Source organism: Gallus gallus, chromosome 9, assembly GCF_016699485.2.
Source record: "Gallus gallus isolate bGalGal1 chromosome 9, bGalGal1.mat.broiler.GRCg7b, whole genome shotgun sequence".
In the NCBI taxonomy this organism is placed as follows: domain Eukaryota; kingdom Metazoa; phylum Chordata; class Aves; order Galliformes; family Phasianidae; genus Gallus; species Gallus gallus.
The window spans coordinates 5,463,416-5,484,641 of record NC_052540.1 but is presented as its reverse complement, the minus strand read 5'-3'; the positions used below and the strand labels follow the sequence as shown (position 1 = coordinate 5,484,641).

At 37.1% G+C, this 21,226-nt stretch overlaps 1 long non-coding RNA gene across 1 annotated transcript in view; it reads left to right on the top strand.

Annotated features, from left to right (window-relative positions):
• LOC121113443 overlaps positions 1–21,226 on the top strand; it is a 110,064-nt gene that overhangs the window by 55,158 nt on the left and 33,680 nt on the right. The window contains exon 3 of the long non-coding RNA XR_005862260.2: positions 18,574–18,678. This is a non-coding gene — a long non-coding RNA (uncharacterized LOC121113443). The remainder of the gene's footprint in view (positions 1–18,573; positions 18,679–21,226) is intronic.

The window sequence follows — 21,226 nt, the reverse complement described above, 5'->3', positions numbered from 1 at the left end:
GGTAAACTTCTAATTATATTCAATATGCTGGCTGTAAAAAGATTCTGAAGATCATACTGGATGTAAAATTATAGCACTATGTATATTAAAATTAATGCTTCAATCTAAGATACTAATTGGAAATTCCGGGTTTACAAAACAAAAATATATTTTTGTACACAAAGATATGAAAAGTTACAGCATCTTCATTTCCTTCTGATGCAATTTCTTCCAGAAAGACTGAATCCCTTCTTAATTTTTCTGGAGGGAACACACGAGAAATTAATTTAAATGTCTTTAAATACCACCCAGAACGTGTTTGATGAACATTTTTGTGTTTTAAAATGTGTATGTTTTATAACATCCGAGAAAAGCCTGAAAAAAAATCACTTGCAGAAGTCAAATTTTTAGCAATGAGTTCTTTATTTTATGACGCCCATCTACCCATGTTCCCAGATTGTCTGCAGCTAGTTTTGTAGTTGAATTTTCTTCCATTATTACATTAAATTTTATTCTAGCTAAAGCATAAACTGTCCATCCACTTGTTTCCCATTAAAGCCATTGTACAGAAGAAACGTGAAGTACATTAAATCATCCTTTTATGTTTTTTCTCCTTAACCCTATTTGGTAAGTCATTTTAAAATCAAGAAAAATCTGAAACTTAACAAACATTTTTCAAAACAGATTTTATATTCTTTAAGTACATTTTCTTACCATTTACAGTAGTTCAAATGATTCAGTTACATTTAATATATTTTTAAAAGGTCCCACAGAATTCTGTATGAAGTATTATTTTGATCTGTCAATGTTAAATGTTGACTTCATAAAAATGCCACTAACCAAAACTGAAAACATGGGGATTACATTGCACTTGTTTTCTTTATGCACTGAAAAATTTTTAAGTGTCCGTGTGTCCAAGGGGAAAAAAAACCTGAACTACAGCATATGCAATTCAGAATTTCTTTTAGATACCAAAGTTGCTGACTGCTGAAACTGAGTTGATAGGGTTCATATTAATTGAAATTTGGCCGTATATAGGGCAAATGTTAAGTTGAAATAGACAGTATTTTAAATCTGTTTTGCCATTCAGATGCATATAATCCACTGAGTTCTGACAAATGTGGGCCTTGTAGACCTTACAGATTCAGCCCAGGGTTCGACCAGTCAGGTTAAATTTCCTGACCCGCTTCTGCTACTCTGATTGTGACCATTGCTCAGAGAGGGGAAAAAAAAAAAAGAGAGAAATAGAAGAAGAAGGAAAAAAGCCCAGCATGCACACACACACCTCAAAAAGAATCGTCATGGAAGTGATACTGCTTTAGTAACAATTCTATTTCAATCTGTTAGAAAATTTGAACCTTGTCTTCAGTGTTTTGCTGGAGGTTTCTAAATAAAAAGAAGGATGATTTTGAGAATGAAAAACACGTTAATTGTGTAAGAGTATTGAATTTTGCTTACATTGAAGGAGGTGTGTTCATTTTCTTCTTTGGATGAAATTATTGGCTTATTTTTTTTAATGTGAAGCAGGAGAGAAAAACTGATAAAATACCTAGTTTGTGGTCAGGGCGGAGAGGTCACAGAAATGCATGTGAAGAAGGGAAATGTGCGTAAGCTTGAACACAGGAGTTGTGAGCAACCCAGTGGAGCAGATCCCCAGCACTTTGGCAGCTCCCCAAAGGGCCGTGCTTGGGGTACCAGCCATAGGTTCGCTCCGAACATCCTGGTTTTTGACAGTGAAGTTATGCTGTGGTCCAGATAACCTTCTGCAGGATATGAAGGGTGAAAAATCTACTTCGTATTTTTTCTGGGGAAAAAAACCAAGCTAATCTCATCTGAAACTTCCATATTTCTTCACCTGACTGTTTTTAAATACGTGTAATGTACATATGGGATACCTTTGTTTTGAACATCTGTTGTGAGATTAAAATAAGATCTTAATTTCTGGTATGCAATTGATGTTCAAAAAGTGTAGGATAGAAAGCGTTATTAGCTATCTGCTGGTTGACAAGAGGGCAGGATTAGGTTTCTTTAAGGGAATTACACTTTTGATGACCCCGCTACATATAAAACATGTTAGCTAATGGGGGTGCAGAGGGGGCAGATTTAAGTGTTTGATCAGGAAATCCTGCATGAGCATATTGGATGGAAATTTGATTAGTAACCTTAGTGACAAGGGGATCAGATCCACTCTCTACGTACAATCAGATCTGGCAGTACATGCTTTTTTGTCTCTTTGAAGGAAGGGAACATTTGTACAGAATCAAGGCAGCGTATTGGATAATTTAAAAAGCTGTTACATATTGAAACCTGGAAAATCACCTTTTTGATTTTATTTTGGAAATATGCTTGCAGTTATCCCAGTGATTTATTATTTTTTTTTTTTAAGAAGGAGAATAAAAGAGTAAGGCTTTAGCATTCACAGGAAATGGTGTTCTGAAAAACAGGCTTTTCCTAAAACCAACTTTATTTTGCCTCAGTGTTGTAAAGAATGTTGGAAAAGGAACAGATGAGAAATATAATAATTTTATCTATATTTACTTTATATTTTTGCTACAGTATCATTATGCTTTTATACTGGTTGTAAGCTTTACATCTTTTGAGAAAGTTGATTTCATTTTGAAAGCCTGTTTATTTTTTTTGATCATTAAAGAAGGCTATCACATTTTTAACTAATGTGTTAAAAATAAATATTTCTGTGTTTTGATAGCAAAGCTCTTTTATTTGTACTTGATTTTTGAGGGGAGCTCAATCTGTAGAAATCAAAAGGCCTCCCTTTCCTTCGGTGAGAAGTGTAAATTGAGGATGATAATGTGGCAATGCTGATTTGCACTGGCCAAGCAACTGGACTCAACTGTTTGTTTTATAAAGAGAGAGGGAAAAACAAACTACCTCCTACTCTCAAATACCTTGTGTGTAAAAAAGAGCAATACTGCGTGTAGCTGCACAAAACTCAGTACAGAAGTATCCCAACCATATGTTGCTTATGCTGCTGTCTGTACACACTGAGAATAAAGCAGCTCATTGAATCTGTTTAGTTTTATTAGCTGGGAAGAGCTCCATGTCCTCAGCTTGGCGAGGGAGGGAGGAGTGAGGTTTGGTGGGGCGTGGGCATTACAGGCAGGAGGTGCTGCTAGTGTGCCACCATGCAGAGCAGAAGAGCCAGGTCCAAATGATGGCTCTGCTGCTGACCTTCAACAAGTCATTTCCTAGGTCTTTGCTCCTTCTTCCACTGACCTACTCAGTTCTGATTTCCAGTCACTGAGGGTTTGGATGAGGGCTGAGCGTGTCTACATGTCAGTACAGCATTTAGTATCAGTGGCTCTTGGGCTGTGGTTGATTGTCAGTATTATCAATAAGATTCCACAGAGAATCCTGGCAGTATTATCAATAAGTTACCACAGAGAATCCTGGCATCTGGTAAGGCAGACTGATCTGTGTTTTAAGCTGGGCAGAGACTTCAGCTCTCAATTACTTGGGATTTTTGTGTTTTTAAGGACAATACTATGCAAATTCAGGTCTTAAAATCAGCCTTTGGGTTTAAAAAGGAGAAACACGTCAAATGTTCCAGTGTGTTGTGGAAAAAAGTACTCAGAGTAAAGTCCACTGCTAGAAGTAATTAAGTAATAACATCTGATGACACAAGGACTGTCATCTGTTTAAACTCAGAAAACTGGAAAGCTGAAGGAGCCCAGATATCAGATAACAGGAACGCCTGCGTTGTACGGCTCCCCAGCGACTCCAGGCCCAGCGTGGCTGAGAATTAATGGTTGAAAATGCTAATATTTAAAAAGCAATGCATTCTGGAAAAAATAGGTAAATGCATGGGAATGTTCCTCGGTGGCCTCAGGCTTCTAGGTAGCTCTGCTTCTCTGATCTCAGTGGAACATCTTTTTCTTTGTATGCATACAAAGTACAGGAGAATTGTATGCAATTTATTTTTTGAAAGTAGTTAAATGAATATTGGTTTTTCCAATCAGTCTGATAAGACTGTTTTGCATTTTGTTTATACAATAGTCACGTGAGAACAGCCAATACTTTTCACTGTAATTAAACTACTGTACTTCATCTAATAGTTCAAAAATAACACATCCAACAGTTTAAGGTCTCCTGCCCTTAGGATACAGTAAATGTTTGGAGTTGTTTTGTTTGGTTTTTTTTTACATTTTACTACTTGATGTCAAAATTCTTAGAATTGTTTGCTTCTTAAAGCTAATATATATATATTTTTTCTTTTTAATATTATGGTCTTAATTGCAGGGAGTTATAAAAGAATGACAGAATGTAGTGGGAAAAAAGATTCTGATCAGATTATAAAGGCTAACAACTAACCAGCAAAGTGGAACTTTTTTTTTTTAACACCATCCAATGATGTCACCAGTTTGAGGTTTCTCTGGGACTTTATTAAAATGTTTGTGACAGAGCCAATGTAAACCATCCTAAATCTAACACAGAGCTGAAAGGACTGATTTTAGGGAATGCAAAGATATGGATCATTGGGTCTGTCGAAGCGGCATCTTGAGCCAATTATTGGTGTCATCTTGAGCCAATTTAATCAATCCAAGGGGGACCCAAAGGGGGCGGGGGTGCAGGGTTGCAAGTGTTGGTCAAACATTCTGGCAAAAGTGCATTTGTTGTAACAGCAACCGATCTCTAGTGTGTTGATTTACTTCCTATACCTCTACTTTTGTGCATACTGTAAATAATGGATTGATCATTTGAATTTCTTTTAGGTCTGTAATTGCTGGGTAATTTTTTAGGTAATGTGAGCTTAAAAATATTTAAGACACTTCTGAAGTAGAGGTAATTTAGCGTGAAAGAACCTGAAACACCATACGGTGTTACTTTCAAAATAGCAGAAGAATACAAATGCGCTTCTGAACGGTAACATCTATTGATGTTATCTGGGCCTACTTGTACACAAGTAATGCGATGACTTCTAATTCCTATAATATGAACTACTTACACACTGTACATGCTGCTCAGTTGAGTACAGCTAAGCCACAACACAGGTATTAGCAAAACAGAATGTGGTGACTGTAGCTCTTGAAGCTTAATAATGTAAGTTTGTCTTGTTGTGACAGATCCATAGCAACAATCTTCAATCAGGAAATATATGCAAAAAAATCACTTAATTGGAATTCTACTCGAAGTGTCTTTTAAAGGGTTTTGTTTTGCTTTTTGCTTTAGGATCACATGATTTTGATGTACGATTAAGACCGTTTCATATGAGTTAAAACCCTACAAGCTCTCCCTCGTTCATAAACTTCTTTAAAAAAAAAAAAAAACAGGAAATCCTCTTCATTGAGATCTTTCACCTGGATGAGCATTTGGAAGTCAGGGTGCTGTATATATTCTTCTGTATTATTTATTTGTAGTTGTGATTTGGAATTAGTGATATGTAGGATCGAAAGTTTGTCACAAATATTTACCAATAGTTCTACAATTTGTCTTGCGTTATTTAAAGATAGGTTCATGATTAACTTATATACATTAAGAACTGAGAGAATGAAATACAAATTGATGTACATATCAGTAAGGACAGACAGTAGAAACGGCATACAAATCCATGCATATTAGGACTAAAAATAGGTTTCTTATGTGTGATAAATATAGTATGTGTATTTTGAGTACATCTTGTAACATTTATCTATGAATATTCAAACTAAATTAGTGAGAAAGGAATATTTGTTTTGCATAAGATGTCTTGGAAAAGCAATTTACTTGTTTTGGAACTGTTAACAGTGCAGCAAGTTATGTCACACTGCAGCAGAGAAATGACAACGCAATGAGATGGAATGTGAGATGAGATGATAAAATGGAAGCTAAAATTTAAAGAAGTACACACTTAACTTTCCTATTGCATCTTTGCTGTTTGAAAAATTGTCTATTGGCTTTAAGGTATCTCAGCAGATGAACAATTAGGTAAGCGTCCAAACCAACTCTTTTACCTTATTGCATTCCCTCATTAGGCCTGTTCTATTCCTTCAGGTTGTCTTTCTTACTGCTAAATGTACATGGCAAAAATAATAAGTACATTGAAGAATATTTGTAGTGTGTTTACTTATCTCTACATCTATGCCATTTTTTTACATGCCAACTCTTGTTGGTGCATATTTCTCTAGGATGGAAATCTTCATGCGAGTAGACAGGCAAAAGGCCCAGGTACTCCTCGGAGTATTGAGGATCTTTTCGAATAGGTATTCAAATCTCTGCAGCAGGATCTGCTTCTTGCAGCGTAGTAAGGAAGAGGTATGGCAGCAGAGCAGCAGTGTTAATGGGCTAACAAATATAAGTTGAATCAGAAATGCAGTGCTTAAATACTCAATTTTTCAAGTAAACATCTTCAAAAGTGTTGGCTTGTTGAACAGTGAATTAGTTCTACATTTCATCAGCAGAAAGAACTTTGATTTCTATATTTGTGATGCAAGGTATGACAGCTCAGAAAGATTATGTGAATTCCTGCTCTTCATTACATTCACAGGTCAGAAAACATTACCATTTAATTTGTCAGTAAATGAACATTTTTGTTATATTTTGTTATATTTGTGTGATTTTTAATCACTCCTATTCAGTCTACAGTCATCTTAGTCTTAGCAACATATTTCTGACAGTTCAACTTCAGTTATAATCTGCTGGCTCTAGGTCTGTAATTTATTATTTGCTCTAAAGGATCAGGTCCAGAGTTTAAACATCTCTAGCTGAAAGTTTATACCAGTCAGGACAGAAAATTTTTCTCTATGCCTAGGTTGAAGTACATTACTTCTTTATTGAATTAATTATGATAAGGATCATAACTTTAAACTAGGGGTGAGGTGCTGGCTTTCTACTAGGATTGCTTGAAGCAATTTTCATCTGAACATTTTTGTAGAGTTATTGAGTCTGGCAGGTCTGAACTTTATGAGTGAGTAACTTTCTCCACAACTTAAAAGAGGTTGGACATTGATCCAGGCAAAGGTTTACCATATCCCGTGTCTGTAGCCAGAAAAATTTGCACTGCATACTGAACAAATAACTACAGAACCAAATTAAACACATCTTATGAACTTCTAAAATAAAAGCAATGCTGGTCCTTTCCCTGAGGGATCGATCAGGGAACTGAATTAATATGACAGCTTTACTGCTTTTTTATTTGTTTGAACTAGAAGTCTAAAATGGTTTTTGGTGAAGAAAGAATTAGTCTACTAAGTGTGTTTATATGAGTCTGTTTATTCATATATATTCAAACATAAATATTATATCTCTATCAAACTTGAGAAAGTTGGGTTTCAAAAGCAGATAAAGATGTTAATCTTACAACTACTGTTGCCCCTGATTGGATTAAAAGGTCTGTGGACAATATAATTAAATTGTAGATCTTTGAAAAATTATAAAAAGCACATCAGAAAAAAAGAAAAAAATTGATTGAAGAAAATCAGGGGCTGTTGTCTTGAGTCAGATGCTCAGAATTCATGCAAGACCATAAACAGATATTTTCAGAGTGAGTGTGGCAAGAGGCTCTCAGCTAACAAAGTGAGTCAGGTAATTGCTCAAAAAATAGCAGCTCAGCGTAAGATTTTGAAATTTCAGAGCTGTTTCTATTAAAAGGTTGAAAATCAACTGGATTTTTTGGAGGTGGTTTTGTAATAATACCTCTTTTTTTCTATAGGCTTACTGAGTCTTATGCTATGTTATAAATATAACAATAATTAATATTAAAATATTGATCTTTTGCCGTGGTTAAGTCAGTAAATAATTTCAGTTCTGCCCAATTTCCATTTATTCACTTCCTGTTCAAAATGAGGGCAACAGAAATGCAAAACCCATGTTCCCTAGGACAGTGTATCCTGTAAGCTATGACTGAATATGGAATATCCTGTCGATTATAAAGGAACTAAGAGTATTAAACAGTTGCTGTGCAAATGAAAGAAAAAGAAAAAAAAAGAAAAAGAACATTCATGACATCCCTATTTGGGGGTCTTTCTGACAATTATTTAAATTCTTAAATTTAATGGAACACTCTGAAAGCAATAAGCTCAGTGCTCAGATGGAACAAAAAAGATAACTGCAATACCAACCAAGGAGCTGATGACAAGAAAGAGGAAAAAAAGGAGAGAGAAACCCTACCATTGTGATATGGCCTCTTAAACAGTGCATATAAGCTTGGTCACCCAGCTTGAAAATGCACAGTGGGTTCAGAAAAGATGTGGAATGAAGTAACAGTGAAAATCAGTGATATAAAACATACTCCATTGGGGGAGCCATACAGGGTGGAATTCTGTATTGAAGGAGAATTTGGGTCAGGAGATGCATAATATGGTTAAGATCCATACAAAAATTGGAATAGTGCTAAATAAATGCCATAAAAAAGGAGAATTAGATATGTTTATTCACTGTTTTTCATAAAACAGAACTTAGAGACTGTCCAGTGAGTTTGTCCAGCAATAGACTTAAAAGAAACTTTCTCTGTGTGTGTGAAATTTATAGTTGTCAGAAGTTTGGGGATGAAAAAGGTCTCAGTTTGGTGAGCGTAGCTCATGAGTGCAAACTTTGTTTCTGAAAGCCCCTCATCCATTCATTGCTAGATGCTGGGAGGTTATACCAAAGAACAGAAGGACTCAACTTCCTTCAAAGCCATGCTGCTAGCAGCTGTGAAGGACCATAGGCCAGTCAGACTTGTCATGGCAGTTCATAACTTATACCGCTACTGGAGTAGCCACTGCCATTACCTTTTCTCTGATCCCAACTATACTTTTAAAGGTCAGATGTTTTTGGTCTTAATTGTATTTTTCCTTCCTATTGACTGTGCAACCTTTTTGGTTTTTCTGCATGAAAAATGCAGCCTGTATTGGCACTGTGTCCCATTACCACATTCAGTACCGAATATAAATGCTAATAATGATAGAATTTAAAATTATTTACAATTTTCTAAGAGTTTTCATTTAGTGATGCTCATTTGGAACATCCACGCTACCAGGCTGTAAGTCAGTCCACTTGATCTCATTGGTTCATGATCTCATGCCCTGTTATCTCACTGTTTTGAGTTTACTATCTGCCTAAAGGCACTAGGCAAAAGGCTGAATGCCCCTTTTAGTCTTCTCTTTTCTGGCATCTGTAAGCTATCTATTCCTTTCTCTCTCTCTACATAAATACATATCTATTTACTCTTCAGGACTAATAAATTTGTCAGGTTAACATCACCATTTGTAACTCTTTTCCAACTGTGACATGAAAAGCTTATGATGTCTTCCAAAGAGAAGATTGAATATACACAAATGTATGCATTAGACTTTTCTTAGGTATCCTTATTTATTATATCTAAAAGAAATATATAACACCTTATTTTTTTATATCCTTTATTTATATTTACTTACCCTTGCATTGTGTCTTCTCTGGTGAAACACAGCTATAAACTCTAATATCTAATAAGGTGGAAATAGTGTTTTGCATGCTTTTGGTTGCTGTCTCAGTCATTGCCTACAATCATGTTGCTCAGTACTCCAAAAAAGCAGTTTACTTTTCTCCTTTCTGCCTAAGTAATGCAATTTGTACTGCTGCTTTTCTAAAGTGGTGGTAATCCAATGAATTTCTTTCACCTTGTTTCGTACAGCCAGGCATTACCTTAGTTTCAGATGGTTGCAGCAGTGCTGTTGGCTTAGTTTTGGTGAAATTTCTTTGTATTCTTTCTTTTTTCTTTCAGTGCTTTTGAATTCTGTATCAGGGCTGTTTGCTTCTGTAAGCTCTGTTCTTGGATAGGATGGCTTTCTTTATTTGGCAAATGTTCGTTTCTAGTGTTTCTTGTATCTCTTTCCAAGAGTTTTGCCCTGAATTCCAGTAATTATCAGATCTCTTGTCAGGGACTCATCCCATCCCCATAACTGGCTTCTTAGCTTATCACTAGCAAGGTCTTTTATCACCACCACCTTCTCCTTTCTTAATATTTTTTTCTTTGATTTTCTTTATACCCTTCAACTTAAGTCTTCTCATGCTTCTTTAATGCAATTAGTTAATAGCTAGCTTGCTATTTTTGATTAACGCAGACACCTTAAAATACTTGCTATCAGAAATACATATCAGTTCTGACTGTTCTCCCTCTGGCTACAGCTCACAGTTTGCAGATTCTAAGCTCATCAGTGGGGACATTTGCAGGCTGATGGCTTTCTCTGCACTCCATGCTAGTTGTAGCATGAAGCTGGACTTGAACAACAAGACCTATTGAAACAGAACATTCCTTCAGTCCATGCTTCTGTCTTTCATAAACGAATTAATTTATTTTTTAGAGTGACTAAAAACAAGAACAAACGTATAATGATAAAAAAATCAGTGGTGTACATTGATCACCTGTCAAGATTTGTTTTCTGTAAAATATTTAGACATGTAAGGTGACCTTTTGAGAACCTAAGAAAGCAACTGAGTGGATAAAAGCATTGAGTTTGATAATGACAGTAATAATGATCTTCCCTGAGATGTAGCTATGCGTGCAAATATTTCCTGTGAAAGGGAAGCCCAAATCTGTTTGTTCCCACTCAGCTAGTGGTGCATCTGGCCAGATGAAGAAGGCTCAGGGCTCCACATGCTGTTCTGAGCAGTTTTGAACATCTGGCCTCCATGTTTTCATGACAAATATGGAGTTGCCCTAGTTGCCAATTCTGATCATTACTGAAAACCAGGCCCCTTTAATTCTGCTTACTAAGGGCAACCAGAGGCTTCCTCCACAGCAGGTTTTCCTCAAGTCATTTTGCTGAGGATCTTCCCACCCCTTATGCCATGGCAACTTGTTCAGTGCATACACCGAAGGCAGACAAGATCAAATCAGGACACTACCTGTTGCACTCCACTAATGATGTTTCTACCTCTTCTGGCCTCTGAAACGGGGGGGGGGGGGGGGGGGGGGGGGAAGAATTAATGAATGTTTCCTCAAGGTATGAAATGCAAAGTTAGAACTAAAGCAGTGAAGAGAAGGGAGCTGTTGTTTTTTTCCCGTCTATACTTAGGACCTTATTGACAATACATGAGATACTGCAATGGGTTGTACAGGGAAGCTATGGATGCCCCATCCCTGGAAGTGACCAATTCCAGGTTGGATGAGACTTTGAGCAACTTGGTTTAGTGCAGCACTACATGATCTTTAAGGCTCCTTCCAACCCAAGCCGTTCCATGATGCTTTCATCACAAATCCTTGCCGTTGTACTAACACGAGTTTTCTTTTAAGGCAGTTGTAATGCTTTCCTTGCAGACAGGTAATCAGTTCAGTCCTGATGTGTGAGACGCTTCAAAGCCCCAGAAATTCTGAATTGAGGAAGAATCATTATTGCAGCCTACTCTTTTCATATGAAATAGACAAAAAGTCTTTTGAAAAGTTTTGTAGCACCTTACGTGAATAGTTGTGGCAAAAGTGGTGCATATGCATCCACCCTGAGAATCAATCTGGTTCTTTACAGGCATTTAGCCTTTATATTTTAACTCTGATTGTCCATAGGCAACTTTGCCAAGAAGGGTTATTCTCCTAGCACTGCTGTATATTTTGTACAGAGCACAGAAAGATTAGGTCGTCTTTTAACACATTTGTTTATATTTAGATTTTGTATAATACACTAATACTGTGTTACTGATATTTTTAAGACTTTTTCATGCTTGGAATTTGTCTCTGCATTTGATTTTCATTTTGCTGTGGTTTTTGATCTGTACTGTAGTTTAATGCAGTGTAAAAAGTGATGGCAATCTTCTTTAATGACAGTCTTGAGTCTTAGGCCAGATTAATTGTAGCACGGTAATATTTTTGCTAAAGTAACAGTTGAAATGGATTGTGTCAATAAGATGGAATTCGATGCACTTACATACAGCGCCCCTGTTTAGGACTGCATGTAAATAATTATGGGTACAGACAACATGGGACAGCAGTGTGTATTACTGTGAACTCGGCAGTGGATGAACAACATCTGAATTATTAAGCACCATTTGAGAGACAAATGTCCAAGATGTGCCCCCAGAAATCAGCATTATCATATCAAGCAAAGTGAAGATAACCTATACCTTGCCATAAAAAGCACTTCTATGTGTGATGCTGACAGCAATTGTGAACCTTAAAGACTGAGTATTATCTGTTTATAGCCCATGAGGGCAGTCACTTCTGTAAATTCACAACCTATGATGAAAACCTCATACTGCTCTGGGCAGCCATGTTTTTACATAACTGGTGGAAGAGTATGCTTTGGAAAGAATTAGAGCCAGACTGTGTGTGATGGTGTGCACTAGGCATGAGTCATTTGTAGTATTATTTAATCAAATCACCCATGATCAGTTTTCAGCATGTATATATATACATACAGGGGTTTTCAGAAGTACTTAAAATCTAATGGGAGAAACTGAAATACTTAGAAATTCCTTTGTGTATGTTTCTATCTACCTAGGAATCTGAAACCTGAAAGCATCTTCAATTGAGCTGTTACATCTCTTATCCAGCTGAGTTTCTAAAACAGCCCACAGTGTGTGAACTTCAGTTTCTGGTTCTTCAGTCTTGGCCTGGAAGACAGTCTCCTTTCTTTGGCTCTAAATACAGTCTAGTCAATCAAAGTGCCAGTAAATCTTAAGCTTTGAATATTATTGTTTCTTTTTATCTTGTAATAGGTAAAAATAAGATTAAATGTCAGTGACCCTAAAGTCCAATTTAAACCAGCTTTCATAATCAATAATAGGTTTCATTCAAAACAGCAAAGCATGGTGAGAAAATATTTCTGATTTACCAACAATGTGAATCCCTGGAACCCTATCACTGTTAACAGAAGATCCTGTTCGAGGACATTGCAAAATGATCCTACTTGTTTACATTTCTTCTTAACAACAACTGATAGAGTGAGTTTGAAATTTATCTTGCATGCTAAGGACAAGTCTCAACAATGTCAGCATGTTCTCACATTTAAACTCTTGTGGAAAAAAAAATAATAAGAAGAAATTCTAATACAAAAGGTATTTCACTTTGCGTATTCAGATCAAATTCTTCTTGATACAATCTGTAAGGTTGCAGTACGTACTTGATGGCAGTTACACACTATTTTCTTGATATCAGTAAGATTTGTTCACGTGGGAAAAGGCTGTAGTCTATCAGAACTCTTATGAGCATGTTTCACTTAGCCACTGAGCTCAATGCTAAATATGCATTTAGATGTTCTGCTGCGGGCAGATACTGAGCAGAAACCTGCACTGTAAGAGCTCAGTAAATAATGAACTTTTGCACTAAACTAGATCTTTCTCATAGACATAGAGCCTGCTCAATGCTGATCCTGTTTTCTTATTTTGCTGTTTGAACAGACACTTCTGTCACGCTTCTGATGGCAAAGGATAACACTGCTGTGCATGCTGAAGTATCTTTAGGTGCTTCCAAACACAGGTCTGTGATGTGTTAGTGCTTCATATTGTAAAGAAACAGAAGTTGAAGTGAAAGGTCCAGACTGAGTTTGTCCTATGAGAACAGCTGATCTTGCAAAATGTTTTTACTAATTCAGTTCTGAATCTCAAGAGAAGAGCATATAGTTAAGTTATTAGCTAATAATGAAGTTATTATTCTTAAGATATGAGTAAAATTTTTCAAAGCTCGATACTTATAAAAGCCTGAGGAGAACCTTGGCTTTTCCCTGTGGTACAGATTGCAGAGAATGTGTCTGAACTAGCTCTCTTTGAATCTATGGTTTTAGTGAAAGTTAACAGTGAACAATCCCAAGAGTGCATAGGCTTTAATGGTGTCTAGGTAGTTTCTGTACTATTTGCATTCTAAAGGCTAAGTCCTCTCATTGTACAAACAGGCAGAGCTTTGCTCAAGTCTCTCTAGTTCTAATTTGACATTTACTTCAGCAGGAGCATTAGAACTAGACATTTTTTCCAGAGTTGAGGACACAAGGGAAGAGCTTGTGAATCTGGTTAAGACAAAATTTCTATTTAACGTCTCTTTCTTTTAAGTGGAAAAGGTTCTTTGGAGAGAGATAAGGGCAGAATAAAAGACCCTTACATTGAAAAACCAAATCTTGCTCTCACCTGCAGAGAAGGAAATCGGTTCCTGTGTTTGTATTTTCAGTATCAGAGTGTGAAACATTTTAGTGGCTATTGAGGCACAGACAGTATAACTGTGTTAGATACCTGAGAAAAAACAGGCCCAGGTTTTCTGTAGGAGTGCTCCAAGTGAGTGACAGGAACACGTGGCTGTAACCCTAAACAGCATTGTGGAGGCCTTTATCCAGAAGCCAAGTTTACAGATTTTGCAAAGACATTAAACAAACACTGTAACTTTTAACATAAACACAATTAACTAGCTTAAATATTTATGCAATTTTCATTTCACTCAGTGCATACACTGCACATGATTTAGAGTTTCACAGAATCATAGGATGCCTTAGGTTGGAAGGGACCTTTACGATTAGACAGTTCCAACCCCCCCTGCTATGGACAGTGACGCCACCCACCAGATTGGGCTGCCCAGGGCCCCATCCAGCCTGGCCTTCAATGCTTCCAGGAATGAGGCATTCAGAAGACGACACACCTTGCCTAGTAAACCTTTTTGTATTTAGTTCAACAAAAAGCAAAATGATCCCTTTATGGATGTAGAAACTAAAGCACAGGCTTTATACTACTCCATCAGCCCTATAAAACACCATCAGTTAATAATCATAGTGACTTCCCTATATGCCAGCCTGACGAAATCTAAAGTTTGAGTTTATCAGGAATTCTTCTTTTTGTCCCGCACCTATCATAGATGTCATATATTTTTTTTTTCCTATTTTTCTTACCCTATCAGGCGAAGTGGCTATTTCATTTAATTTTATTATGGAGAGTCCTCTTTTTCTTTTTACATGCTGTATGGTTATTGAATGTTTGTGGGACTCTAGTATATTATGGCTTTGTTGTCATCTGAAAAAGCCTCACTGCTGAGGAATGACAAAGAAAAAATGGAAGTCTCCAGCAAAAGATCAAAACAATCCAGCGTCCTACCCAATGTGTCCTTACATTAATCCAATAGCCCATTGTACTTAAACAGCACTCTACGTGGAGAGCTTCAAATGTTTTGCATCCATAGCTAAGTAGCCCTCAAACTGACTCCACAAACAGAGTGTGATAGGATCTCCCTGTGACAAGTAAACATGGTAGTCATTTCTTGGGAGAGTTAAACCAGATGACTTACTGGTTGTCTGCACTCAGCTCCAGAATTGACTGGCAGAGCTGACAAGAGGAGATGACATTCAGTTTTTGCATCTGTTCATAAGCTGCCTTTATTCAGTTGCATTTTCAGTCACATAATATCTAGGTGTTGAACACCTTTATGAAGAAAAAAAAAAGCAGTTAGAAGAATGGTACTTTTTTCGTTCTAGCATTCAGGAGTTTGGAAATACCAAGATTAAGCTTGCTTCTATGACTTTCAGTAATCCCTCTCTTATAAACATGTTTTTAGGCTATTTTAAATTACCTGATTTCATGCTGCTTTTTCCACAGGGCCCTTACGTTGTTCAGGGGAAAACCTGAGCTTGTGTGGGGTGGCTCAGGTTGATGAATCAGAACCAATATTATCTCTGGGCTCTCTTTGTTGCAGCAGCTGAAGCACGTGTAGTGAATGGTGGAGATAAAAGAAATTGATCAATAGAGAATCCATAACTTTTACTATATTTCATCATATTAACAGCAACGAGGGTCATCAGCAGACTACAAAACAAATTCAGCCAAGCCAGAGATTTCTTTTTACAGAAATCAATATATAAAGCTAATTTTTGCTCCAAGCCTATTACAAGTCTGTGACTGCACCAAAAACATTAAAACTGTTTTTCAAACTGTGGAAACCTAAAAGATATTCTAATCTCTGAAAACTTCAAACTGCTTGTATGTCTCAACCATATTCACACATGCACGCAAGAGTCTTTTTGGCCCCATGTGATGTGTACGACTTTTCTCTTTAAATAGCACTGGTAAGAGGACTTGAGGGAGTATCTTAGAGAATTGTATGCTGGATATTAATCAGCTAGGATAAGAAACTAGAATAGAAACTAGAATAAAAGAGATAAGATCACTTTTCTGTTTGAGACATCAGTCTTCCTGCTTGTTCATAAAAAATTGCCCCTTTCAGCTCCTCCTTCAAAGGACAACTGATTTCGTGGGCCTTCTCAATTCCTTCTGATTTACCCTTTCATAGCTATACAAAAAATTAAGTTGTGCAGACACAGGAATTATGTTAGGTTCTGCCAGTTTCTTTGGTGGGGTCCTGTCATTTTATCTGGAGTCTTAAAAAAACCTGTTTTCAGCCACTGACCTTTTAAATTAAGTTTGTTAGTGAGAAAACGAAAGTGCCTGGAGGTTTGGTGTTTTGTTTGTTTGTTTTTAGTAAATATCACATGCACCTCATTTTGCACAGGTGATGTTATTTTGCGTGGCTTTACAGAGTTAAGTTAGGAAAGACCGGAAAGGGGAAATAAAAGAATGGCAATTAAAAGGTCACAACATAAAGCGTGTCTGGACACTTGGCTAGCCTGTGTCTAACCAAGCTAGCAAGAATGGACTGCTTCTCAGTCATTTTACTGGGCCTCCAATTACAGAGTTCCTGCACAGCGTACAGCTGTGCATATCGGGTAGAGGCTCCACTGCAGAACAGAGGAGCAGCACAGTAAAGGCCACAGAAGCTACTCTCAGAAGATGCACTTCAGAGAGACAGGAGGAAATACGAATCTCACTGCAGTGGCTGAGCTAATCTTGTCTCTGTGAGAACTAGCAAAGATTTCTCTATAAAAAATGATAAATTTTCTCAGTGGTACATATCAAGGCCAGGCTGGATGGAGCCCTGGGCAGGCAGTTGGAACTGGATGGTCTTTAAGGTCCATTCCAGCGCATTCCAAAGCATTCTATGAGTCTACAATCTCTTGAGAGACATTTTCAACTTGCATAGGGACAGCTAGAGAATTAAGGTGCCTGAGGGAACCGTGAGGAGAATTCTCAAGATATTAGGAAGAAAAATATTAACTTGCTCCCAAGAACATGTGGTCATATTTCTCAAGTATATTCTCATACAAAGCATAAACTGGTTCTTAGTATGCAGTGATTTATCGCTGCTGCCATTTGGAAGAGCAGACTGCTTGGGCCTGGGGCTTGCCTGTGTCACTATTGTGTTGAATGCTGCAATGCTCTGAACCAGTAGGGCAAATTAATGTCCTCTGTGATAATTCCGTTTAAGACTTGTTATTTTGATAAATCACTGGAGGCAAAGGTCATCATCCTTAGGGAACTCTGAGTTTTAGCTATTTGTCTTGGGATTTCTGTATTTAACTTTTCTGTTACATTACTACAGACATTTGCATTGCCTCTGTTACAAATGTTTTATTTTTCAGCGAGTTTTGAAAACATCTCGGTTATTTATTTGGAAGTATTTAACCCAAAAGACTATATTCTTCAATATATTTTCACCGGTTCAACATATGTTAGGCAGAAAACATGAACTGGAGTTCTTGTTTTATGTAGTAGTAATAATTAATATAAAGACATACTTTAGAGCGGATTTGTTGCCTAAGTTGATGCTATCAGTGAAAACCTGGGGATCATGTCTATTTTAATAACTGTCCGGGAAATCTGTGCTGGTAATTTATTAATTGTTCACAAAATATAAGTAACTATTTCTCTGCTAAAATGGTGATTGCTGGTCTTCAGAATCAGGCACTGATTACTTGCTGAGATTTGGAATAATTCAGAAGTAATTCTTAGGAGTTCCCTCCACTTATAGAATTAGATCCTTTCCCAGAGAGCTGTTCTGACAGACCTTGAGTCTGGCTGGGGCCCATGCTATTTAAGGTGATGTTTCCTTATACCACGGTACATATTTATGTGATAGCTAATCTGCCAGCAGGAAGCACACTTGATGGCAGAGTGCTAGACTGCTATCAGGTGAAATTTTATTTGCGCGTGTAATCCCAGGAAAACATCATTCCTGTACTTAACATTGCAGTGCTGACAAAAAGAGGAACAAACAGTTTGTTGATACAGACAACAAGCATTTTATTCACATCATTAGAGAAGTTACGAGCAAAGGGGTTTTAATAATGGTATTACATGCATTTCTCTTAAGGGTGCAAATGCCTTTCTTTTCAAGTCATGCTCTTCTATGTGGGCTAACATAGGGGAATTGTGGCAGGACACAAAGCTGGCTAGAGTTGCTTCTTTTAACTCTGGCTTTAAGGGCAAAGATCTTTGCATCTATATCTGAGGAGGATAAGGACTCCCACTCAGGTAGCACAGCTCTTTAGATGAGGACACAGAAGCACAGGAGGTCCACATTTGGCAATCTGGGATCTGCTTGTAGGAATCAACTGCCATTTTTTAACACTTTGAAACTACATAAGAATGTGTCCAGCCCATTCCCTAGGGACTACCAGGACAGTTTTAGCCCTTTGAAGAACAAAGAAAGCAGAGGCCTTGCTGCAAGAGCTCAGTGCCCTTTCACAAAGTTCCTAGTGCAGGCATGACTTTTTATTTATTTATTTTATCTCTTCAGGTCAGCTTTGATGAGAGGTGCCTTAACTCTTCTGTAAGGGCTAAATTTCCTGTCTGAGATAATATTTAAGATGAAGACTGACTCTTTCTCCTGTTTCCTTCCTACAGACCAAAAGGAGGTGCTTTCAAATACACAGCCTTTAATCTGGAGGAAATATATGCCCAGTTTGTAGCCCTCATCGCTTCTACAGTGGCTAATGTTGCTGCTTACAGGTAACAGTTTTTTTTAACTCATTTGAACCTTTTCAGCCACTTCCTTCATTTTTAATAGGCCATAGGTAAATTACACCCTTTTTTATCCTTGCTTCTGCTTGTGTATCATCATGCTGTTGAGGAGGTGTAACTATTAGCCAATAAGTTAACATTACTTCTGCAATACCTTTATTTATTCAGCTCTGCTGAATTACAGCATGTTCCTTCTTAAATGGAAGAGTGTTTCAGTGCAAGTCTTTAGATATTCAGGATCAAATTCAATCAAATACAATTTTATTTGTTATTACTGTATTATTATATTGTTTCTAATATTACTTCTACTCATAGTAATAATAATAATGCTATAATTCACTCAATATGGATTTCAAAGTATAAATCACTAGATAAGTATTCTACTTTTAAAAAAATCATTCCAGTGATTACTGCAACTAGTGGAAAAAATATTTAATACTTGAGAGGGTATTGGGCTAAGCTTTTAGTGGCCATACTCTTTGTGTTAAGCAGCTATGAAATAAGTTGTTCTCTAATAGGCTAATTTGCTTCTGAGAGGTTATATAGTCTGATGATTGCCATCGTCTATTGGCCAAATAATAAGGTTGATAGTCCATAACTAAAGAAAAAGTGAGAATAAAGCAGTATTGTAATTTAGACTGATATCTATTCCCCTCCTGCACGCTGAATAACCTGTTGTTCATTGAGTCACCTATAACACGGTTTTCCCCTCCTATGTGGGTTGTCATGTTTCTTTTCTGATTTGTTTGTTTGTCTTAAAGTTGTGAATGCTGGAAGTTTATTTATATGAGTTAGGTTCAATGTAAATTATACCTGTCAATTTTGAAATTACTTGGTACATTATTTATACTTCTTACGAATTGTGTTCCTTCACCTGTAAACTTAGAAAAATACACAGATGTTTTGGATAAGTGTATTTTACTGTCTCTTCTGCCCTCTTATGGAACTGCTCGTGAACGTTAAGGAATTCACCCAGATTCCATTCAGTGGGACATTTGCAACTGATTTCAATAGCATTTGGATCAGGTTCTTCATTTGCAGGAGATGAATGACCAATGCCTTGTAAACAGATGTTTTGACAGGTGAAGAAGGTAGAAGCAAATGAATGGAAGGGGTGGCTAGCTGTATTTCATGCACCTGAACAAAAGCAAACAAGTACAATTTGCCTGTGTATAACCACAAGTAGATACATTAGACTGCTCCAGAACTAGTAGTATTTCTACATATTCACAGATTATTTTTTTATGTTGCTCAGACTTGGTTTATGAAAGCAGATGTCTCTGTGTATCCCTGCTTATGAAAGTTTGGTTCTGAAGTTCAGGTCACACATATCTATCTGCCTGCTTCTTAAGTGCTAAAAAGCAGCAGTGTTGTTTCTCTTTGCTTATTGTTTTACGAAATATGCTTACCTTCCTCCTCAGTCTCAACTTAAAGTAAAAACTGTATAAATGTTTCTGTTTGAGCAGTTGCTTCTGTTTAGATTCACCTACTTGTTAGAAGATGGTGATTGCAAGTTAGCATCGCTTTCCAAAATTACATGTGTTCCTGATGCTCAAACTGTCTTTTGAATTTTTTTCAGTTGTTTTCTTCTCAGCTGCATTCTCCTCTCTTCTATAACTTACCTGTAGCAAATCCATGGGAGCGCCCTTTAATCAGGCAGGAAAAAATTGCCTGAGAAGCTCCAGTGGAAAAGTAATGCAATATATCAGAGAAGCAATATTATTCATGGGAAGTTGGTGAAGAAACCTTCCTATTGGCATTTTCACTCAGTAATCATACTTAGTAAAAACAACACAAACTAAAAACAAACGAACAAACAAAAAAACCTGTTGTGAAATAGGTGTTGTACAGCTGAATCTCTATTTTGAAAGTGTTTTTGTTTTCCCTGAAGGACCTGTTCAGTTGGAGATAACCACTTATAAGAAAAGTTACGAAAAATATTGAGCAAAAATGTGTCTACCCCTTTTTCTTACATACATACGTAACGCTAACATTACAATATCACAAAGTGGATATTTACTTGTTAAATTTCATCAGACTCACACTGAATTGCCCACTGTTACACGTTCATATTCTGTTGTCTACAACAGAATATGGAAGAGAAGGATATTTCCCGAGCAGAATTACAGAATGGCCCAGGTTGGAAGGGACCTCAAGGATCATATATCTCCAATCCTCCCGCCACATTTAACACTCCACCAACCTCCACATTTAATATGTGACCAGGCTGCCCAGGGCCCAACCTGGCCTTGAACACCTCCAGGGACAGGGCATCCACAGCCTCTCTGGGCAGCCTGTTCCAGCACCTCACCACTCTCATAGTAAAGAACTTCCCCTTGACATCCAACCTAAATCTTCCCTCCTTCAACTTAAAACCATTTCCCCTTGTCCTGCTTAGCAGATAGATTTACAAATCATTAGCTGCTTGACATTGTTCAAGTAATCAGTTTGAATTCAGCAGGACTGTTATACTTAGTGCTAATTTAAGTATGTGCATAAATTTTTGCAAGATCAGCACCTGAGATTTTAAGACTTA